We start from the raw sequence: 25,634 nt of genomic DNA, 5'->3' as shown, positions 1-25,634 counted from the left end.
TTGCAAATTATTTTATACCGACATCAACACTGCAGCACAAATATTGTGTTCCTGCAATGAATTATGGAAATACTAATCTTCTTCTTTTTAGAGAACATATGCATCTTTTTAAGATCTAGGTCTTCTTTGTGTTGAACCAAAGCTATAAAAAAAATGTTTTTGTCTGTTATGTGTTCAATATTGGCAACAACAGTTTTACAGAATGGATTTTTAATGTGGTAGTGACAGGGGAACAGATTGCTATGGCAACAGCAAAGATGAAAATTCTTAACCTGAATGGATCGTCGCTGAAGTAATTGCAGGGGTTTTTTACCCATTCTACATCCATTTTACAACTTGAATGCTGCATTCAACCTTGAGCTTGCTTTATATAAATGCCAAGCACTATATGCAGCCTCCAAGTTGATTTGACCTAAAACTTGCTGCCCCCTCCCTCACAAATCCTGAATAACTGCTGTCCTAAACATCTGAATACTATCATTTTTCCATGGAGTCCATCAATAAAAGCATGAGGCCTTCAGACATAACTTTGAGGCTCCTGTAAGACATGTTCAGATACATATTTTTTCTTTCCTTCTAGACCCAACTTGCATAAAAATTGGTGGAAAACACTCTATTTTCAAAAATATGGTGAAATCACTGTGTATGGTTTTTCCAATAAACTGATGGAATAAGTTATCAGTTTCACATTTCATTGTATTCTAAAGAGGCTGTTATTTCAGACATATTTTGTGTAAACAGTAATTCAATTGGAATTTCATAGAAATGTAAAGGTTTCTTTTACATGTTTTAAACGTGTTTGTTCTCCCCAGTTCCTCCCCCTTAACTCAGAATGCCTTAATCATGTTTTGCAATTAATATGCAATTTATGATTGTTATGAAGCAGACAACTGGAAATACACATCCTGTTGCTTTTTCAAAATATCAATATCTTTTTAAACCACTCTTTCTTTGGCCACCAAAACTACAATTTATACCAACTCTCCTTATAGCAAATTAACAATGACTTGGACTTTTGTCCTGGAACAACTCTCTCTGCATGAGGGTAGCCACACCTTAAATTCCACACCTGCTTTGAAAACCAAATTCTTAGTTGCTGCTGAGGTTTTTGTACTCATCCCTTTCATCACCATTCATTTGCAAGGAAACCCAAGTGGTATAACAGCTCATGCAGGTATCAGAAGAGAATATGCAGAGACAAGCAAGCAATGTTCTGCTTTTCCTGTGGGTCTCAGACTTTTCAGAGCACCACCCGATTTATCTCTGCTTTTACCACAGGATTTTCAGACCACTATCTCTACTTCTTGCCACTTGCACATTGCCATCTGGGTGCACTGAAAAATACTAACTCTGAACACACTCTAGGTATGTATTCTGGCAAAGGGAAAACACAATGAATACAGTCCACATTTTTCCCAGTTTCAGAAATCCCACTGATTACTTTCACAAGGAGACAGGTGCCAAATGCCTATCCTAAACATAATTTGCACCGTGTAATATACTAGCCAACAGTTTTTTTAATGTAACATTTTTTAAATCAAAATAACTATAAATTATTTCTACATATATTATAAAATAAATTTTATATGAGATAGATACAATTATTTTTCTTAGGATTTTTTCCACAGGCATTAGATCACACTCTAAATTTCTGAATCAAAAGAAAATGAAAAACAAAAAGAAAGTTTCGATGTGCCAAGTGCATTAGAATGTACATACCTGTTCTGTGATTTGTAGCCTTATTCACAAACCATATTTAACTAATTAAGTCTCCACCTCCTGCACAAATGAGCATAATGTCAATGATTTGCAGCAAGACTCAGCAGCTGTGATCACACCTATAGTCTCTTGCTCAGATGATTCATAAAAGGTTCGCTGTTTAACTACTCAACTGTTCCAGGTTGATGTGGTTTTTAATGACTAATGTTTTCAAATTACTTAGTCTGTGTTCACAGTTTGCAGAAATATTCCTGAGTAAAGGGAAAATGCATGAATAGTGTCACACAAAGCAGTTTCATGCCTCTGCCTCAAGAGAGCTCAGGCAGGAGTGAAAATCTTCAACAGACCCAGCAGCTGCTAAAGCACCACTGTCCTACCACAGCTGCAGGATATGAAGATTACAGTACGAAAAGGGAAGGCAAGGGGATGAAAAATAAAGGAGGAAATTACCATCATCCCTTAGTGATTTAGAATCCTCACCTATCAGAACGGCCCATGCAGCCAATTAGCAGTTACTGAAAAATTAGAATTCCATATGATTCCACCTTAACTCCCACTGGGCTCAGAGCTGCTTTTGTACTCTTTGCTCTGAGTGTTAGGTGTTCTGTCACTCAGAAGAACTGGAAAACATGAGGGAAGTGACAACCTGAGGCGACAAAATTGCTTGCTGCCAGACAGTGCCTTTTGTCAGGCCTGAGCTAAACTAATCCAATTTGTTAAGCAAAAGAAAGTTGAATTTGCTTAGGAAAGTATCCAACAAGCAGCAGAATAAAGACAAGGGGGGAAAAAAATGTTTCTTAGCTAAGGTGGGAGAGAAAAGTGGTGGGGGGAAGACAAAACCTACCAAGAAAATGGAATGACAATTCCAACCCTTTTTAACAAAAGAAGTTATTGTATCAGTACAGCCAAAATAACTGGATGTTGGTACCAAAAGTTACTTCCTTGAGAATAGAACTTGAGGAAAGTACAATAAAATTTTGCTTGTATTCCATATAAAGTGTGTATAAATATGACTGATTTTAAAATTATGCAGTTAATGTAGTTTGCTAGGATAAAAGAAAGGAAGCAGCAGTTTTCTCAGCAAATGTTAACTTGGATGTGCAGTACATCCCATAAGCATGCATTACATACTTTTTAGGCAGACTGCTCAGCAATATTAAGCTACTTACCCCTCAACAAAACCCAATGGAAAATATTGCTTTAGCACAATATGGTAGAATTACCATTGCTACTGAATTCCTAACTTTGCTATTCCATAGTTCTAGGACTGCAGCTGTGAAAAATCATTGCAGATACTGCTATGTAGGTGTTATCTTCTAGTAAAAGAAAAGAGTCATATTCAGTTTTGGAGGGTAATAAACTCTATAGTATTCATTTACAAATGTAATTGTTTCTTTGATGATGCAAATGAAAAGGCTGTTATTTTATGTTCAGATAGTAAAAGGATTTGGTAAATTTATGCCTATATAAATAAATTCATAAATATATACAGACATGTTTTTATATATCTCTATATATTTATTTTTATATATGTGGCTACATAAGCATACATTTCAGAACACAATATATTGCACATAATACTTTTCCAGAGTTATAATATACCAAAGTGAGCACCAGTGCTTCCCTTCAATAATAGAGCCAGGAAATTTTAGAACTAGTAAGTAGAAAATCTCCTTTCCCTCCTGAGATGCTTGATATATTGATGTGTTTTGCTGCACTACTGATTCCACGTCTTTTTATTTTGCTCTGAAAGAGGAGACCTGCTTCATTCCCACTGAGTTTCACCTCCCTGAGCCCTGTTCTGGAGACCAATCTGTGGTTAACCAGTTTCATTAAAAACACACTCCATGAAAGCTGTGCTTTCCTCTCCTTCTCTTTCCCATGTCTTTATTCAACCACTTTCTTGGGAGTCTAACCACCTACTCCAGGCTAGGAAGATTTCAGATCCTATACTTACACATGGCTCTGTGAATCATTTAACAATCAGAGCATCCTTTGGAGAAAGACTCTTCTTCCAAGTTTTTCTGCTAAATTAGTCAGTGACAGAAGAAAGGACATGGTTTCATAGCCCAGCGGCTTAGAGAACACTTGGGGGAAAAGAGAACTAACAATTTCAATCAATGCTCTGGTCACCTTATTGTTCACCTTGTTAACATGACAGCAGCTCCAACAATGCCCCAGTGCATTTTTTTGGAATATGGCTGGTAGAAATAGAGGCATCCCCACATTTCACCTGGGCCCAGGCCTGAATGCCACTGAGTAGAGATTGAGAATGACTGAGCTCCAGGCAGCCAGATGCACCTCAGCACTGAAGTTCTTCCAAAGATCTAGTCTAAATCTCTTTTGCTAGAAATAAAAAAATATGTGTTTTGAGCTTGCCTACTGTGTAAATCAGATGGTGCAACAACAAAGCCTTCATGGAGATGAGCCATAGATCTTTATGAGTCTTAGCCCAATGAAAGTCTGAGTGTGTATCTGTAGGGGTACCATTGAAGAGATTAGGACTTCAACCATGTCATTCCCAGAGATAAAACAAAGGAATTTTTTTTTTTAATTGGACAATCATAGAGTCATAAAATGATTTGGTTTGGACCCTCTGTCAGTTTGAAGTTGCCCTCCTTTGTCTAGTCACTATATGACCTTGTAAAAAGTTTCACTCCATCTTTCTTAAAAAGATATCCTAAATCTAAAATAGTAATTTCGCAATTATAAGCCGCACCTGATTATAAGGCACAGGTCCGGGTGTCGGCAACTGTCTTGGGTTACAATACAGAGTGTGATAAAAGGTATCTATTCTATCACCATCTGTTGAGGGTGGGGGCAGTGATCCTTATCTCCACGGCAGATATTCTGCTAATGGGCCATCCATTGAAACCAGGCAGGGCATTGTTCTTTATCTTTTCACAACCCATCCTTCCTCCAGCGAGTCATTTTCTGCTCATGGCCATTGAGCCCCACTGTGGCACTGATAAAATTACTGCATCCCATTGGAAGTTGCTCCAGCCAGGGGGAAGAGCCCAACATTTCTTACCAAGATAAAAACAGAGGTTTTGGGACGCTAAGGGAGCCCCTTTCTCCACTGGACTCCAGAGGAAAACCGGATTTCTCCACATCACCACTGGACCTTTAGAGGGAAACTGCACCTTGTACAGGAGCACTGCTCCAACTGAATCACATCTGTCACTGCAGGAGGATGCAGCCACCATTTAATGGGACTGCTACCAACACCCTGCCTGACAGGGTGTCAGGTTGTACTCTGACTTTGTCAGGGTTTGGAGTTTGTTTCTTTGTAGTACTGTATTTCTATTTTAATTTCCCTAGAAAAGAACTGTTATTTCTAATTCCCATATTTTTGCCTGAAAGCCCCTTGATTTCAAAATTATAATAATTTGGAGGGAGGGGGTTTACATTCTCCATTTCAAAGACAAGCTCCTGCCTTTCTCAGCAGACACCTGTCCTCCAAACTAAAACAGCAACTTTTTGTTCTTTGTCCGTATATAAGCCGCACCTGATTATAAGCTGCACTTTGGGTTTGGACCAACATTTTAGTCAAAATGGTGCGGCTTATAATCGTGAAATTACTGTAATTGCCAGGCGGCTATAAAGAGAACTCTTACAGCATGAAGTGGCTAATAATTTTTTAGACTGAGTTGCTCTCACTCAAACAGGGTTATTTATATCATGCCATTAATGCATCCATATCATTGGTTGCAAAAGCTGAATGTTGGTAAGGGAAGTTAGTTATCTCGTGCATGCTGATATGAAAGTTCTGTGCACTCTACACCCTCATACTGCAAATTGAAAAAATGTAAAAATTTATAATGTAATAGTAATAATAACAACAACAGAAATCACTAATATCTTGTCAAGCCTGTTGTATCATCATTTGGAAAATAGTTAAAGACATTTCTTCTCTAGACCTGACTTCCCTGGAGATATTTCAAACTCGCACATTTGACAACGCTCATAGAATTTGCTGAGAAATACTTTGTTATTAAGACTTATAAATTTTAACTTACTGAGGCATAAACACATCATGATACATCCATATGTAAATTAATTCTGGTTCTATGTAATAACTTCTAAATTCAAAACCAGTTTCTGGATTCGGGCTAGAAGAATGAGAGTTAGAGCTCATATTCCTCAAGACTTGACAATTCTGAGCCATCATAGTGATGGTTCAAAGCCACTTACTCTGGCTTTGAAAACCCACTTAAGAACACAGATGTAACAGAAACCTGAAGCTTTTTATCTTCTCATACTTACTAGGGAGGTTGGGCTGTCCTTTTCTAGCAATAATAACAAATGCAATATCTAATTTCCCATATTACAGGAAAGGTTAAAAATTACCCTGTCGACAGAATATAGAGGACTGGCTTGTATTTTGAAAAGACAAGCGTGAGGGGAAATTAATACAGTAGTGCTTTACCCTAAAGAAAATGTCAACTCAGCAAATTGGGTTGTGGGTTTTCATTAGAGCAAATGTTAACTAATTACCATATACAGTCTTCCAAAATCATAGTATCCCTGTAATATCCCTGCCAGATTTCTACAGTATTCTTATTACTACTATGCTACAATATCTTTCTTTTAAAAATATCTTAGTATTCTAAGATATTATTGAAAGAAAAATTAATATTACATTAAATTAAACAATGACTTGAGGGTTTATTTCATTCCCAGAAGGATGGTAAATATTGAGGTAGGACCCTTAAATCATTATTACCAGTTCAGCAAACTACAGGAAGCACAATGTTGCTTAAATCCTATCAAAGCTGTCATGCACATTCTGGTATTACCTATTCAGTTACTGTTAGTGCAGTGATCCTGTAAATAAATATGAACATATCTCCCACACAGCCAGTCTTATCATTTGATTCAGTGAGGGATGCAACAATTAAATTGTTTGTAATATCACAATCCATCACTACACGTGTAAACTTGATGACGCAAGTCACTGAACTGGGGTCCTAATAAAATAAAACAAGAGGTTGAACAGAAGTCTGTAATAAATATCTCATGAAGAAAACCCCCCAAACAAACAGACATACCCATTAACGAAATGTCTTGCACAACAGCAGTGGGGACATGGTCTTGCTTTCACTGGTCAAATCTCCAAGGAAAATATTTGGCCAAAGAATTAGAACAGTAAAAAGGATTAAGACCCCAGCACAGAAAAGCAGGTAAATACAAACTGACACATGGATATGATTAATCCTGTTGAAGACATGTGAATTATGTATTTGTTAACTCAGGATTATGCTCAAATGGAAGATAAACTTGAAGCCATTTTCTGAAATTATTGATATTGAAACCTGATTGTAAGATCAACAAAAATAATTTTGGTTTGTCTTACCTTGCCTGGTGCCTGCCTTATTTTAAAAGGGTTTATATTTCAGTTCTCATAATGATAAAAATCCAATTCCAGTGCAAGCCTTTCTACTCAAGAGGGAAAAAATATGACTCAAGACTACAGCGCATCGTCTGCACAAGAATTATCTGCACAGAAGAAACATCAAGTCCAAGAGTGATTTAAAAGCAGTCAAAGAAGAAACAGGCTCATGATAACTAAAAGTAACTAGTCTTTTCCCACCCATACACACATTTATGAGTATCAAAAACACACACTATAGCTGTTAACAGGCATCCGCCAACACTCTGTCCTTGTCACTGATGGAAATTGAAACATATCTGTCTTGCCATTCAGCTATTCTCTAAATTTAGTGATGAACAAATTTGGTTAAATTTGGACCAGGCACTTTCTGACTCACATTATCCTCCAAGCTGGAAATCCTCCACATGTCACACAAAAAGGCCACTGAACATAGTGCACAGTCTCATTCCTGAAGAGGCACTGCCCACAGTCAAAGCAAGGGACATACAAAAGCACCCCACTAAAAGACAGGAAACCCATGCAAACCATGCTGATACGAACAGCAAAACAGTGCCTGTGGGTTGAAATATGCATTCAAGGAGCCAAATCTTTAACTAGTGCAAACAGAACTCCATCACTTGAAGCACAGCTCTTTAGATTACTGATCAGGGAGGGTCTGTCCTTCTCCACAGGAATATCTCCACACAGAGAATACTTTCATCTCTTTTGCAGACACAAACACTTTTAATTGTTTATTGTGTGGCAATTCAACTTGAATTTTTATAAAATGGCTGTGATGTGAGGAAAAGAGAACAACTAAACCCTAACATCAATAAGTACTAATAGATATTAACATAACATAAACACCACTTATATTGCAATGTGAAACAAATTTATTATCCACAGATGAAATAAAATTGCTGCGTTTATTACTGTCTTTATGATTTCTAAGATATTTCTATTTACTACTTGAGTATCATCAGCACTGTGTTTTACAGCATCTACTCTCTCTCCCATCTCTCTCACCAACCCCTCCATATTTATACATAAAATAGTTGAAGATCAATATTTCCTGATACAGTTTTCCAATCAGTTTCAATACAGACACAAATGCACATTGTGAGATTAGTAGCAGACCAATTGCCAAATCCTCATACAGTTAGAACACCAACAGGAGATCTTATCATGCCTGTATTTGCAATATGAACATTGAAAGAAGATAAATACAGTTTGCAATCTGGTATCAAACAGATTCCTGCAAATTATTCAATTATCCCACAAACTCTGTAGATAATGAGAAAACCCCACCTTTAGACAATAAATAGAACTAAGATGTTTGGCAATATTCCAAAACCTTTCATTTCCTAAAGTGGTGCCTTTTACTAAAGTTACAACACATGTAGAATCAGTAGACCTGTTTATGCATCCTATAATTTAGAAAAAGACCTAGGAAATTATTTCTCCAGCCCAACAGTTGATCATCTTTGACTATTACAAACTGCAATTCAAGTTTGAATCATACAGCCCTCAATCCATACCCTCACATTTTTTGTTCCCCCATTTTAAATAGAACTAACTTGAAAATACTGATGTTTTCAGGAATGCTTGCCTGATAATTTCTGTGAAGTACAGTCAGCCTCCAATTACAGTGAAACAGCTACAGTGTCATTTTTATAGCACTCTTTGCTTTTCTGAAGTAAATCAAAGTTCTCCATGGGAGTTACTCTGATTAATGTCAAAACAGTAATGTACTAAAAACTCTCAGCATTAGAACAAGGGATTCAGAACTTTGTTTGTATGGATAATATATACGGATCTACAAAAATATCACAGAAACTTCCATAAGGGGACTGCCTATATATTCATAGAATCACAGAATTCTAGAAAGGCTTAGGTTGGAAAGGACCTTAAAGCTCATCCCATCCTACTTCCTGCCATGGGCAGGGACACCTTCCCTGAGACCAGGTTGCTTCAAGTCCCATCCAGCCTGGCCTCGGACATTTCCAGGGATGTGGCAGCCACAGCTGCTCTGGGCAACCTGGGCCAGTGTCTCACCCACCCTTACAGGGAAAAGTTTCTTCCCAATATTTCATCTAACCCTGCTCTCCAACAGTTTGAAGCCATTCTCCCTTGTCCTGTCACTCCAGACTCTTGTCCAAACTCTGTCTTCACCTTCCTTCTTGGGTCCTTCAGACAATTAAATCACCTCAAAGCTTCTCTTCTCCAGCCTGACCACTCTGAATTCTCCCAGTGTTTCCTCACAGCAGAGCTGCTCCATCCCTCTGATCACATTGGTGCCTCCTCTGGAGTCACTCCAGAAACTCCCTCTCCTTCCCGTGCTGGGGGCAGCTCTGTGGGTGGGGTCTCACCTGAGCGAGGCAGAAGGGCAGAACACCCCCTCCCTTGCATTTCCCTCCTTTAACCTGGTCTCTTTGGTTCTCTATGGACAGGACAATGAAGTATTTCTGGCTGTAAGGTCCAGACATGCAAATGTGCTGACAGCTCCATCATTCTTCTGCAGGACCAGGAATCACTGACAAAACTAAAGTAGTTTTCAGCTAATCTCCTTCTGCTTGTGTTCCTCATAGAGACACCTCCCAGACACTCACAGGAAGAAAGTCCATCCCATAAATACTTAAGCAGCATATCCATTCATACACACCACACGAGTGCACATGGACCTGCAGATGGGATGTTCAGTGACACAAATGCTGAAGACAACAACCATGGTCTGGTCTCCAAAAAATGGGACTTACAATTATTCCCTGGTCATTCATTTTCTTCCAGCAGGATGTTTGTTTGCCAGGTCCCACAGAAACAAATTTGGAAAAGTTGCTCTTAGATTTTTATGACAAAATATCAGATAGTCAGTGTAAGTCCACTTTTACTTATCCATTCCTGCTGAATATTCTGCTGCTACACTGGAAATTTTTGGCTGTGTAAGGAATACCATATAGGGCGTTTTATTCAGTTCCTGAGAGTCTTTATTAAGTCTTTGGGTGTCTGAATCCTAATGTAGACCAAATGGAAATGCAGATTGAGCAGAGCAGAAATCCATGTGCTTTAGATGCATTGACCATATACGTATATGTGGGATATTTAAAAGGAAGACATTTATCATCAGGAAGCATAAGTGCTTATTGTGAATCTGACATTTAAATATACCATCAACAGCAACCAGCATTGAGAAATGGTTTAATTAACCTGAAAGGATGTCATTTTATGCTACTTAGCAAGAAATACAAATATTAAAGTGCATTTACACTGTATACATCAGAGTAGTAAGGCCCAAATCCTGCTCTTAGATACCCATATTTACATATGGAGTAAATTCATGCAACTGCTTTAATAAGCCTGCAACTAAGAGGGTGCAGATGTGAGCAGGATCTGTCACACACAGTCTATAACCCATTTCCTAAAATTGCTATGCTCTTTACAACATTCTAACACTAGAGTTAAAACTTAAGCCCAAATGCCAACAATGGATCACTGAATGGTGAGTGGAGTGGTGAATCCTTGGGATTCCTACTCTCTGAGTGCTTTTCTTTATTATTATTCTTAATTTGTTTTGGCCCAAGTCACCACTCCTATTCTACACTTTCATATATCTCCTGAAGGTACATTCTAATGGGACCATACTTCAGAATTCCTCTGTTTACAACAACTCTGGTGTATGAAACTGTGGCCATGATAGCATGGTCAGTACCGATCTGTTCAAAATCTCTACTCAACTGGCTTTTTGTGGCGTTTTCTCCTCTGTTGTTATTTTGAACAGAACCCTGTTACCACGCCAGGTCGGTCTCACGGACCAGCAGAAGCAGAAAGCTCAGAGCCTTTATTAGACCCCAGCCTCTGTTCCACATTTGAGGAAACCATAAAAAACAGAATAATTTAGGCAAAGTCAATAGGAACTGTTACCCACACGGAGCAATCATTGTTCTGTTCCTGCAGGACAGACAACCAGAAACCAATACAGTGACTGATAAAGTCAAAGTAAGCCTCCAACAAATCCCTTCATCATCTTGAAATTCATCACCGTCACTGACCAATGCAGATCTGAAGAAAAATACAGCTGAACACCAGTTGTAACACACAGTAAGAGCAGGAGCCACGGACTCCAGAAAGACGATTCTTGGCAATCACAGACAAGCTGGCACATCTCTGATGCCAGTGATGATCATGGCCAACGTGACCAAGGCTGTCATAATCCATAGAAAAATGTCTTTATTTTTCCCCTCCCCTACATCTGTGTGGAGCCTCTGGATTTTTTCCTTTGTCCTTACTTGTGCTCATTCCCACCTGCATGTCAGCACATGGATCTCCATGGATGAGGAAGAAGTATGAGGTGGATGTGCAAAGAGCTACAGCAAAGGCTAAAAAGGCTAAAAGGGACTGTAGCATAATCCAAGGACTTGTTGGACAGTTCTCATTCCCAGGAATGCCATGTGCAGCATGGACATGTCTGAGGCATTCTCAAAATTACAAAAAGGCCTGAAGTGTGGCTAAGAAACAGGGATCCTGTCTAAGGCAGCCCTTGTGATCTTCCTATAGGGAAGCACAAAGGGATCAGCATTAGTGGATCCTTTATTTCTCAGTTTACCACAGTAAAACACGGAATAATAATGCCTTAGTCATACTAACTCCATATTGTGGGGATAAATTAACTATCTCCATGTTTTCAGGCACTGTAGTAACATGGATTTAGAAAAAAACCCAGTTATTTATAGCCCCATAAGCAATACAGGTAAATACCACTATAAATAAAACCTGTAAGTACTGTACAATACAAATAATAAATAAACACCAAAAAGACTTAGTCATACGCACAGGTGGATTTCCAGTTATGGAGGAAGTGCTTTTACAAAGAGCACAGTGAAGCACATAAAGTAGGATGGTGAAGAGAAAGGCAATAAATCATTCCACAAATACATTATTCTGCAAAATGGCTATCATAAGCAAAAGCATGTTCCTAAAGTTCTGGGACGCTTTTTTTTTTTTCTGGTAAATTGAATATACAGAAACAGGTACATATGAGCATCCTCCTACATGTATAAAGCTACGTTTCCTGAGAAAAATAATGGATACCAGTGTTGTCTGCTCAGTCTAAACAGGGACACAAGTAGTTCGGTGGGCTGTGGAGTTAAGGAAGCATTTGTGGACAACAGTTTACTATCTTGTCAAGAATTTATAGCACTATAAATCCTCACACTGTATTTTGCTTTGAAAGAACCCCTCTGTACAGAAAAGCCCCGAGACATAAGAGCACATATGCATGGGGAAGCTGCCAAATTTTCTCCAGCTGACCCAGGGAATAAATGTGTGAGAAGGGAAGTACATAGAGGTAGGTTTGATGCTGTTGTGGAGTCATGATGGAAAGGGAGTCAGGGCCTTGCTAAGGTGTTTTGTAAGAGTTGCAGAGAGTAACAGGAGACAAAGATCCCAGTGAGTTCTACACACTCTGGCCTGGTGCTCCATGGCATGGCCCAGTGCTGACATACCCTCTCAACACTTCTGTCTTTCACTACAGATCTTGAAAAGCAGCCAAGGGGTCTGACAGCCATGTTCCCCCTTCTGCTTGTGCTCCCAATACTGCCTGATCCAACTGACTTCCCAACAGCCAAAAGGCTTTCTGATTTATTTTTTTTCTGATTTCAAACTAGACCCTGGGATGACTCCTGGCCTAACTAGTTGTGCTAGTTAGAAGAGAATGAGGAGGCAGCAGAGAGGCATTTTCTTTACAAGGTACATTGTTCCAGCACAGCAGATGGGACTTTGTCCTTCAGCAAAGCAACTTCAGATCTTGCTTTCAGTCAGGAAACGGTGGTGAGGATAGGAAAGTGTAAATATCACATAAATATCATTACAATGAACATGTGAGAAGCTTATATCAAAATCTCTTTATACCAAAGTATGTTGTAGGTACAGGCATACCACTGACTATCCAGTAGCTCTAGGGCATTCTCTCTACACAACAGCACTAGTAATTCTCTGAAGGCAAATCACACCTATCATGTATACATCATATGCCAGCAAAATTCAGTTTATGCCAGCAAAATTCTGCTTTAGCCAACATATCTTGCTCCAGATCATCCAAATGAAGCTCTAAGCTTCATTTCTCAAAGTGGGAGTGAGAGCACCACTCATGATCTCCGTCTGTACACTTGCATCCGTGTAGCTCCATCAGTCATGTCTTCACACATGGGATTGACACTGAAAGGCTGCCAGGGAATAGCATAGACCCAGCACTAATTCCTCAGCTCACCATTTCCAGTGCTTCCACATTTCAATCCTTTTTAATCTCACAATATATCTTGCTTCTAATAAACCAAGTGATACATATCCAAACAATCCTTTAGCATCTGTTATGCATTTATTTATTTAGATACTTTTTCCAATGCAGATATGGCTTCCATTAAGCCAACATTTCAAAATCACTTTAAAAATCTGCTGAGTAAACAACAGCCTAAAATAAAAGTGCTGACTTGCAGCTGCTCAAATGAAATTTTTGTAATAAATTTACATTTAATCCTACCTGCATTTGAAAGTTCTGTATTTAGATAATGATTGATGCACTATTTTTTTCTGCTGAGTTTCATTTAGCATTTCATTCTTCTTGCTAGATACCACATGAGATGACCATATACACATCTTGATCCTCTAAATACTTTCAAGCAGAAACCACTGTTCAGACACTGGTAATATTACATTTCATGCTCTCACCCTTTCCCTCACTTTGCAGATGCAGATGCAGATACAGAGGAAGAGGCTACACTACATTAGTAATCTCATTTACAATTGTCAGCTTGCCATCTTAGCCCGATTTGTAGAGATCTATTCTCCTCCATCTTACAGACTACATACATTTCTGTAGAAAAATTCCAAAACAGCTTTACTGAGCAATACCAACACTACAAAAGAACCCAAAAAGAAGTTATAGTAAATGCGTATAAATAAACGTCAGCAATGAAATTTCCCTCTGACACTACAGTGCTTGGAGCTAAGGTGTTACTATATTGATTCATGATTAACACTCCAGGAACAATCAAGAATACTGAGCATGAAGCAAGAATAGATTTTTTTTTAAATTTTCCCAGAAAAAGAAATCTTGCAAAACAAGTTTAATTTGGGTGGAGGAGTGATAAATAACATGCAGTCCAGGACTAAACTTGATGACAGTTTAGGACCAATGGTCAGCTTGCATTTTGTAATTTTGTAATTCAATATTTCTTATTGTTTCTATCCATGCTTGCTGACAATTCTCAAAAACCTAAAACTACTACAGTCCTCTGGTTTAGAAACTTGCCACTCCTCACCTTCTTTCTTCATAAATTGCAAACAATCAGAGATATTAAATCACAAAACTACAGCTGTTGAAAACTTGCAATGTGAAGACATCTCTAAATAAAAACACTAGATCTTTTATTCTAGCAAAAGCAAGGCAAACCACAAATGCTGGTCAACATTCCCATGATATTCCAACAACAGCAAGCCCTGCTTGAAATGAAGCTGCTCCTTGAAGTAAAAGTTACAATGTTAGGACAAATACTGTTTCAGGTTTGAGAGCATATAAATAGAAATCTGCAGGAGCATCAGTGCTTGGCTCCAGCAGGCTGCAATACATCACTGAGCCCAGCATGCTTGGGGATGTGGAAGGTGAGACTGGGACCCATTTGCCCTTTTGAAAGGAAAAATGGGAAGGAGCATGGATTATTCAACACCACAACAGGTTAGAAAGTCTTCCTCCAACAACACCTGAAGAAGTGAAAAGTTTGCAGCCAAATGTCCTAACTCACATTGCTCTCCAGCACCTGAAACTGTTGCTTCACTATTTGGCCTAAACACATTAAATTTTATTTCAAGCTTCTTCCCTCACTTCTTCGATTCTTTTCTTCCAGTGGCTCCTGACAGTGACAGTAAGACATAGTTCTTCACAAAATGACAGACTGTTGCAAATTGAAACTTTTGTCTTTCATATTATTATCATTTATATAGTTATTTTCCAGTATTCTAAGAAATATCTACTAGGATGTCATCAAGTATATTTTCAGTAAAGCATAAACAGCACCTTCTAAAAAGGAAATTACCCAACATGAAATACAAAATGGATATTCAAAATCCAATTCCCCAGACAGATACTTTAGCATAACAGCGAAACAGAACACAGTTTTTTCAGAAAAAGAGACAGGACAATTTGGTTTCCAAAGTGGTTGGATGTGCTTTCTATTTTTTAGTGGATGCAGTAGGTGATCATAGAGTTTAGGAAGGGATATTAAAATTCCTCATGCATTCCAACATAACCTTGACTTACAAGAACTTGACTTACAAGAATCTTCAGGTATAGTTTGCCTGTTGCCTTTATCCATACCAGATTCTCCTTTCCTGATTATTAGACATTCATATCATGAGCCTGTGAAGGGGAATAAGAGTACAAAAAAACCCCAAAAAACTCCAGACTAACACAGATCCTATGTGCAGAAAGCAGAAAAGAAATCCACATTTCCCATGTGAGCAATTATACATTACACCCTCTTCTACAAAGTTTTGGAAAGGCATTGTCACTTCCTTCACATTTCAACTTCATCAGCATCACGTCCCTCTCCTGACACACAGCATGACTGGAGTCCAATCTTCTCTGTTAATGGACTGCACAAAACATGCTGTGCAGCAAACAACCAGCACCCCTTTCCCTTCTAATCTCCTTTCACTAAATCCAATCGTTTGATATTTTAGTTACCATGCACATCAATACGGACCTGGAGGCAACAGTCTACCAGTTCCCCTGTGCCTAAGCAAGGGCAGGTTCCAGGTCCGTACTGCGGGGACCTGAAACGCCAGCACAGCCAGGAGCCCCGCCACCCCGCAAGCATTTCTCTGCATAAACTTCGTGAGGTTGAAGAGCGGCTTCTGAGTCAGAGACGTGGCGACAGAAGGTGGGGCAACTGAGGACCAGCAACACGAGATTCCCAGAGCAGGAAACACTCCCACCGCAGCCCGGTGGGGCGAGCACCGCACCCCTACGGCTCCGGGACAGAGGGACACATCTCTCCTTGCTCCTGCACCCCGGCAGCACTGGAATGGAGGCACAGGTCTCCCCCGCCCCGCCGGCACCTCCCCCGGCCCGGAGCCCCCTCACCCCCGCTCCCAGCGCCACCCACTCGCGCCCCGTCCGCGGCGGAGCCCGCAGCACCGCCTCGCTCCTGCCGGACCCCACCTCCCCTCCCTCCCTCCCGGCCCTACCTGGGTGCCGGAGCCGAGCTCGGGCGGCCGGCGGGCACCCACAGCCCTGGCCGTGCTCTGCGGGGGCTCCGCGCCCATCCCTCCGGGCAGGCTGGCCGTGACCATGGCGGTGGGCGCCCGGGCCGGCAGCGCGGGGATGGGCAGGCTGTGCCCGGGGATGGGCGGGTTGTGCCCGGGGATGGGCGGGTTGTGCCCGGGGCTGCCGCCGCCCGGAGCCTTGAGGAGCGCCGGGACAACGCCGGGCTTGGCGCTGTGCACCAGCACCGCCAGCTTCTGCCGGGAGAGGGGGAGAGAGGAGCGGCATCGTCACCGCGGGGCTGCAGAGCGCACGGCCCCCCGGCCCTCAGGCAGAACGGATTTGGGGTAGTTTCCTTTTCGTTTGGTAGGGTTTACGGTTTTCTTCCTGACAGGGGAAGGGCTGGTTTCCCCCTCTTTGCTCGGGAATTCGTGGGTTGCACTCTTGGCTTCCTAAGTTGGGGTTTGCGTTTGATTTTTTGCCTAGTATAAATGATTGTGATATAAATCTAGCTAATACTGCAGCTTCAATTGATAATAAAAGGCTTAAAGAATGGTATTTTCAACTTTCTCTTCCATTGGTCTGAACTTCCATTCCAAGTGCCCATGGCACCCCAGTGCTTGGCGACCTCCTGTGTTCTTTCACTGTGATTGACTCAGGAGTCGGTTTGCTACGTTCCCTTTAAAGTTTTCTTTTCCTCCTGCTATTTTTCCAGTGGTGATAATTATAATAATGATAATATTTATATATTACTATCTATTATCATCATCATCCAAGCTAACTTTTTTCCATAGCACCCTCTTAACTCACAGTTTTCTGTTTTTCTTAACGGCTGTTCTTTTATATTGCTACAGAGTGGCTATTCCATAATGTATAATAGAAATGTTTAGATTATGACCTTTTTCTAGGATCTCTGACAAGATTTGTATTTGAGAATTCTGTAGGTACTGTGAAGAAGCATACGGTAAATAACAGTGTGCGCATAAAATGCTCACTTCTGAAAAGGAGAAGAAACTTTTATAAAGTTGTTGCGCTTTGAGTAATCTTGGGAGCTTTTCTTATTCATTCTATTTAGGCAAGTTAGATACATGTGGAAAAATATGCCAGTTCAAGACTCTTTTGATACCTTTAGTTGTTAAACATCTTGTCAACTGCAGTTGACATCAAAGGCACTTAATCCTGCAAACAGTTCAGCCTGTGTCTAACTTTATACACTGACCATAACTTTGGACTCCAATGCAATTACATGTAACGTACAGCCTTTGGAAACTGCTGTTCTACTGTTAAAGCCCATAAGAATTTGGTAGGCAACTTCGTTTAAAATACGTGTGTATAGAAGTGTGCATGTGTATAAAGTTACAGACATTCTCAGTTCTTTCCAGAATAAAGGCTGAAAACCTTCCTACTGGGCATAAAGTAGAAGTCTTGTAGCACAAAACTTCTAGGAAAATACATCCCTTCTTAAACCCATCATACACTTTAAGACTGGAAAGGCTTACTGGAAATACATGTTTGCTCTGGGAACTGTAGTTTTTGTGTTTATATGAAATCACAAGCATGTGCTTTACTTCACAACCATGCGCTTTACCAGAGATACTTGCTTCAGATTTTAATATACAGAAATTACTTCTTTTTGGTCAAAGATTGGACTCAGTGATCTTTGAGGTCTTTTCCAACCTTACTGAGTCTGTGGTTCTGTGTTTCTAATGTCAGTACTACTCTAGTAATTGTGACTTTCTATAAATTGTTTTGAGCTTTCTTCATTTTTATCTTTAGTTTTCATTCTCCATTATCCTGGCAATCATCACAAGGAAGCATAGGCAATATTCTCTTTATTCTCTATGCTGTGTGTGTGTCAGAGAAGTTTTGAAGAGAAAAGACCTTTCTCTTCAAAACAGAAATATACCTGTCTGACAGTTTAAGAGTGCTCAAGTGAAAGACAAGAAGGTCATGTATGTCTTTTATGTAGGGAGGAAAAGTTGCTTATGAAAAAATTCTATAAAATCCTATTTCTCTGGTTTGTTGTAGCACAGTTTTCCACTGGGGTTCCTTGCACTGATTCCATGCCCCATGGTATGCTGCTGCAGATGCCAAAGAGAATTGGGACAGCATGTGGGAGAGCTGACTGTCTCCCCTCCTGCTCTACAGAATATTTCCTTATTTTCAAAGCACCTTATTAACCCCTACACTGACATAAAGCTCTCAGACTAAGAGTTCAGCCCTGTGGCTGTAGTTTTGCTTTATGTCCTATGAAAACTGCCAGCTCACAGACTGTCTGAAAATGCTGTACTTTGTTACAGTGCTAGAAATCCATTGCCTAGCTGGAGTTAGTGCTGCAGACAACCAGAGGTTTCCTGCTGACATCAGTAGCATTGAGTGGGAATTCTCTTTTGTGACCTTAGGAGCATTTGCTATTCCTGATAGATCACTGTAGCGATGAAGTGTCTTTTAATGCTTGTCCTCAGACATGAATGTGCAGGTTACTGAATGAAAAATTTCTTACAGAAACACTTACAGAAGCATTACTCTGATTTCGTATTTCGCTTAAATTTCTAATAAGCAATATTCTAGTGGTGTTAGTACAGCTTCACTTTGTTCTCAGTTCAGCAACAGAAAACATCTAAGCAAATAAAACTTCTTGACTCCAAAAGATAGACAATCCTTGATAGCTCAGTGGAAAGAACAAGTGAATTAAGTAGAAGTAGACTGTGACTTTTTTGACAAACTTCAAAAGCAACTAATTGCTTTTTGTCTTGTTTCAAAGGAGCAAATTAGCTGATAAGTAGAAAAGCAGAAATTCTGTAAATGAACAAAAAAATTCACTACTCAAACTACCATCCATCCCTTACCCGCTTGTTCTCTCTAGAAGCATTTACAGTGAGTCAGTTTTGGGTCTTTGCATGTGCTGCATAGTTAACGTTTTTCCTAATAACGTCACAACCCTATCTATTCATATCTATACAACCAAAAGAGCTAAGGAAATAAAGATTACTGCTTGTTTCAGTCTAACTTTTGATAAATATTAAATGCTTGTAAAACTGGAAAACTTTCATTTGAATATAGGTTTTGTGGCTTTTCTAAGTAAATACAGGGAAAACTTTATGTCCTTGGGATAGGCGTGCAAAGACCAACTGGCCCATGTCTATCACCCCCTGAGAGTACAATGTTATATTAAGTTTATTTAAATAACCGAAAATTTTAGAAACTAAATATGGAAATATATACAAAGGATCAGATGCTCAAGATTAGTTTCCAAAATATAGGTACAGAAAAACTGTCTATTTAGCAAAAAGCATCAGCAGCAATTCTTCCATGTCTCTTTTATTAATTTTCTAAACTGTACCTATCAAAACTTTTAAAATAGCCCCTTTATTCAAACTATGTTAATTAAGTGATGAGCTATTCTAATTTCTTTGTGTTTTTTTTCTTTGTAACAGCCATTTTTACATTACAATCCTGAGAGGACGTTGGTAAAGGAGTGTGGCAAGAAACAAAGGTTATGATATGAGAGATTAAAATAATCCTCAACAAAATCTACATCTGCTGTATTCTATTTCTGCTAGATTAATTAAAAGAATAATCTTAGTTTTTAAAGAGAAAGAAAATCTGCATTTTGAGAATCAGCCAGCATAACATATTATCAGATACTTTTGGAATGATGAACAATAAGACACTAAGCAAGCTTTGGACACTGCAGCAGAAAACATGTGCTAATACAATGGAAGAGCCAAAAGAGAGGAAAAGAAAAAAAATATTGGTTTTAAATGCTGGAAAGCAGGTCTCTGCTTCTCATCCACAGCATAATAGCACACACAATACACCAATTTTGAAACAGCGCCTTTTCAATAGCAACACGACTTTCATTTTCACTGCAGGATGCCATAGGCAGTCCAGAGTTTGAAATATGTATGCTGGTCACACGCAAGCACGCCACAATGTGCTGGAAATCTGCCACTTGTTTGTGATTTCCCATCTTGTATGTGGCACGGTCTCAGCTATTTAAAACAGAGTTGTTGGTTGGTTTTTTTTTCCATATGTATAAAAATAACTCTGGCCTTTATATTCATTAGTACATGTAAGCTTCCTAGTGAGGTCTGTGTTGTGAAGGCTTGCAGGTAAGAAGGCAGCCGTCCAACAGTTTTAGCCTCAAATTTGATTACTCAAATGCTACTTCTGCTATCACAAACCACAAATCATTCTGTTTAGTGAATAAAGCAAGGGAAAGAGCAAAGGGAGAAAGTATTTGCAAGTGGCTGTTCCGTTGTGATCCACACACTGAGGAATGGGGCATATGTATGCACATATGCAGGCTCCAGCCAGGCTCCACATACACAACTCTGCTTCTGGTGCAAGGCTTTGGCTCCTTCATTGTCACTCTGCTGCAGTTTACATCATGTCTTCAAATCCTTACTGATGTGATGCCAACATTACTTCACACATGCATCTCTAATAAGACCATGGTCATGCTCTACAAAGGAGGAATTCTCAGCTTCTGGCTGCTGTCTGCCATAGCAGTGATTTAATACAGGCATTTGCCTTTTCAGCAAACCTTCATGTTTTCCTAGTAAAATATGAGATCTGTTTAAAAAGGACCTAAAATTCACTGTCCATCACATTTATAACACCTACACACTGTAGATAGAGACCTCACTCCATCAATCTTTAAAATGATGATCTGACAAAATAGTTGGGTTGTGAAAAACTGCAACTGTTTACAAAGCAATATCAGGTTTTTCCTTAGTGGCTCCCCATGGCTATGAGGAAACACTTGGCATAGCCTTGAGAGTTTATTTAGCTTCCAGAACACTGGCAATCCACTTTCAAATCAAAATGATATCTTTGTCAATTAATAATACAACATTCCGCACTAATCTAATGGTATGCATGCAAACCAGCTGAACAGACATCTCCAGCAGTGAGAGCCATGGCCTCTCTTCATTGACCCAATAGTCAAAATAAAAGTCTCTTGAACAACAGAATATGTAATATGCAGAGACTGACAGCACGTAAATGCACTGTAAACACAGTCACCAGCTATGGCACTATGTACACTGTCTTAGGATTCTTGGGATTTTGATTCAATCCCATGAATTTCCATATATTTCTCCTATATTTCCAAGTTGCTGCTCATACACATGGCTGATCTTGCCTGATCTGAACCCTCAGTCATGAGCCAATCATCCTCATAACTTCACACACTACAACAAAGAAACGAGCAGGGCTTCAGCCAAGCACATGTGTTCACACAGACGCCCAGAGGCATTCAGTGGACGCTTATGAAGTCAAAAAGCTTCATAGTCTGTATTTCATCCCTGAACTCCCTGCATACAGGCCTTGGGCATCAGGTTACCTGTGCCCAAAGAGAAGACATTAAAAGAAGGCTCTCCTACAAACAAAGATAAAGACTGCTACATGCGCTTTATGCGCTGTCTCCGAAAATGCTGTATTTCATGTAAAAATGCTCAAGATGTGCAACCAAGGGGGAGGAGGAGAAGGAGGAAGAGGAGGTGGAGAAGAAGGTTTTCAAAGAAGGTTGGGGTAGTTCCTCCTGCCAATTGCCCAGTAAATGACCTGTCATTTTGATGCAAACGCTCTCCCTGCAACGCCCCAGCTTGGGTGGAGGCAGGGTGGGGAGAAAGGAGGGGAGAGAGAAGAAATTACTCGACAGAGGTATTTTTAATGACCCCCAGGGAGAGGTCACCATGGCACAGGCTGATATGAGGTACCTGGACGCAGGCAGCCTTCCTCCTCCTCCTCCTTCTCCTCCCATCCTCCTCCCACTATGCTGCTCCTGTCCCCTTGCCCTTTCCTAAAGGAAGCACCCAAAAGCACAATTAATAAACAAGGAGGTAGCGACTGCCCAACTAGGTACAATTCAAGTGTTAGAAGAACTTTAAAAGTAGCTGAAGAAAATCTGGGACTCAATGGAAACAGGCTTCCCAGGGGCAGACTGTCAGCCAAAGGAAGATGAGTATGAAACACAGGCAGGAATGTTTACGTATGCTGAAATACAATCTCAGCATTAGTTGGTTGGGGTTTTTTTTACAGCTTCTTTTGTCTGTTAGTTTCTTCTCCTTTTTCTTTTTCTTGTTCTTGTTATTTTTCTTTTTCTTTTTTTCTTTTTTCTTTTTTTCTTTCTCTTTTTCTCTTTTTCTTTCTTTTTTTCTTTCTCTTTTTTTTTTCACAACTTCCTGCCTGCCTGTCTTAGAAATAAGAATGTATTTCTTTGTCTCTATCAGATCTTAGTTAATTAGCCATCACTGTAGCAGGTTCAAAGATTTAAATTCAAAGTGAAACTCATTCTAATCAAAAATGCGGCAAACTGGGGGTTTTGTTTGACTTTAACCTGAGAGTCAGTTATTGTATCACTGATGTACATACTGCATTACCAGCTGAGTGCTTTCAGCATCCCTCTATCAGTGTGAAATATTTAGTCGGCACAAGGATCCAATCAGCACAGCAGAGGGGAAGCTAGTGTGTGCATTAATTTACTTCAGTTGGAAAGCAGTAAAGCAGGTCAGAAGCATATAACCTTCTCCCTTTCCCCCTCCTCACTCCCCTCCCAAACAAATACACAGCACATCAGAAGAGTTTGGGGCAGAGGGGGTGGGGGGAGGGGTTGAAAGCCACCCTGTATGAATCCAGATATGATAGTCAGACAATAAATTAGTCACTCCTGCCTAAATGACAAATGACAAAAAGAATGACAAACACTGCCTGAAACAGAAAAGGGGAGCAGCGCACAACACCACCAACACCCCTGGACATGCCCCTCAAAAACCCTTCTTCAATTAATTACATTGTGTAATTGTTTGGTTTTTATTCTTTGACTCTTTTAAAGCTGGAAAGGTGGCAGAATGATTACCCCTTCTGTGTATGACATTAATTAGAAGGAAAGCACATGCCGGGAAATACTGAAACAGTCTTTCTATTAAGGTGCAAAATGGCTTTTGATTTTCTAACCTGCCACATTCTCCAGGAAAGGCTTCCATTAATATTATTGGTATTAAAAATCCGGTTTAGAAGCATTCACAAGCTCTTCTGCAAATCAGCAATTTTATATACTGCAACGCACGACAGCTAAACTTTTTCTGCTTCTAATTCTACCCTTGTATTTGTCTCCTATTCTCCAAAGACAGTCAAGCTCCTTGTCTCCTTGGTATCATAATGAGAATACCAACATGCCATTTTCTTTCACAAGGGATCATATACAACCTGAATGTTACATGAACACATTTGTTCAATCCTCCAAGCAAAACCATCACACAGAAATGTGACGACAGACAATGATTAAAGCTGCATCAAAAAACCCCTACCCCAGCTTGTCAGTGTGAGCGACCAAACTCTCAATGTGTCTGCTCTCCAGGACAGGGCAGCAATAAAGAATTAACAGATTTATGTAAAGAGAGAATTTTCCAAACTGGAAATGCTCCAACAGTGGTAACTGCAGGCTTAGAAATACACATACTCAGTCAAATGCAATTAGCCTTTAATTTTTGAACCCATTAAACATCTTGCTGACTGCAAAAACCAATGTGTTTTAAATGGTATTGCTAACTGACAATCCACTTGTCAAAGCTTGGAATTAGCTGCTTAGTGACGTATAAACATCACTTTTTAACTAGCATGGAGTAGGGAGGAAGGGGATGCTATTTAATGAGAAAAGTCAGATTGATGCCATGGAACATTCTGGTAGTGCCTGTGCATCTTGAAGGGAGAGGAGGAGGGGTAACTAGGGTTGGGGGTTTTTAATAACCTCACAAATAATCCCTCCTCCTTTCTCTCTCTCAAACCATGCCAATGATCAAGGAAATGAGAACAAGGCGGTTGATTCACAGCTGACTCTCTCTTCTTGTTACATCAGATCAAGAAGGAGCCGTGTCACAGGGAGGGGGGGCTGATTTCTGCCGAGGAAACAAATCTACAAGCTGGCATTTTGTCTCCTACTCCTATTAATTAGACAAGTTTTCTGTCAGAAACAGAGCTTTTAAAACTTGCTACAGAGTTACATGTGTGCCCACTCACACACATGCTGCATAGATGCATCCAGAAAATTAATTATTATGTGTGTGGGATAAACACCGCTCAAAAAATCTTCCATGCAAGAGTAGTTGTTTTTCCATTGTATTTGATGGGTGGATCTCTATTCTTTTCCTTAATCCCAAATTAAAAACATACAATGAGCTGCTAATAGTAAGACACAGCCAGTGCTGAAGCCCACAGTAATGACAGCCTTTAGATAGGGAGCACTGTGTTCTGGAGCAGGTCTGCAAGGCTCCAACATGCTTTTTTTATACCCAAACTTACCACAGAGGAAACCTTCAGCTTGATCTCACTATGAATAAAGCAGAAAGCACACAAGCATCCTGTTGGCAGGTCAGAGGAGGGCTCCCTGTGGTGTAACACAGGTTCTCCTATAGCCCCAAAACCAGAGTCCAACCTTCTATTCACAGCTCAAAATTTACACTTTTGCTGTTGCCAGCTTCAGTTTCTCATTATTTGCCTCATCCCATGCATTCAAGAGGACTGTGTTCATACGGCTTAATTGGTGGTGAAAAACAAATCCAACTCTCTACAAACAAACACACAAAGACACCCCGGGTGGACACCATATAAACACTGATATATTTCTAATTCAAGTTTTGAGAAAACAAAGGCATAGTGATTAAAGGCTGGAAACATGCAGCCAGTGTATGGAGACTGAGCAAGTGCCCTAGAACAAGTTGAATGTTTCCATTTTGTGAAGCTCATTCACTATAGTTATAAGATGCAGGGCAGACATTTGCATTTCTAGAGTGGTATCTTGACTTTTTTAGATTATTCATGGGATCCAGATCCTTTCTAAATGGTATCAAGCTCACATTTCTTGATAATCTGCCTCTCTTTCTTTCAGTACTCTGCCTCTTTTCTTCTCCTCTCCATGAACGTCATTAAAGTTTGTATTCCATGTGTCTAGAACTCAGGGGCTTCTCATTTTTGTTTAAAAGGGCACTGCTTCCTATGACCAAGCACTGCAAAAAGAGATACAACTGCATGCAATCAGAAAAGCTAAGAATAAATTAATTCATTGTATCCAGTTTCAAAGCTGCTGCCTCCTAATTCACATTCCCTATTCCCCATTCCTCCCAACAGACCCAACCCAAAGCCTACCCCAACATTTCTTTGATTTTTTCCCTCCTTCACCCCAGCCTAAAATCAAATTTGGAAATGCACATCTTCTTTGGAGTGGCAGGAAGAGCCAGCAGTACAATAAACCAAGCCAAATGCTCCCCCTCCTTTTTTTCCTAG

General features: G+C 39.9%; 1 protein-coding gene across 5 annotated transcripts in view; it reads right to left on the bottom strand.

Moving 5' to 3' along the window:
• The window catches only part of PHF21B (PHD finger protein 21B), a 179,351-nt gene that overhangs the window by 40,486 nt on the left and 113,231 nt on the right, over positions 1–25,634 (bottom strand). The gene's annotated exons all lie outside the window — the stretch shown is intronic.

This window comes from Catharus ustulatus, chromosome 4 (genome assembly GCF_009819885.2).
Source record: "Catharus ustulatus isolate bCatUst1 chromosome 4, bCatUst1.pri.v2, whole genome shotgun sequence".
Lineage (NCBI taxonomy): Eukaryota > Metazoa > Chordata > Aves > Passeriformes > Turdidae > Catharus > Catharus ustulatus.
Note: the sequence above shows the minus strand (reverse complement) of the source record. Positions and strands in the feature narration are given on the sequence as shown.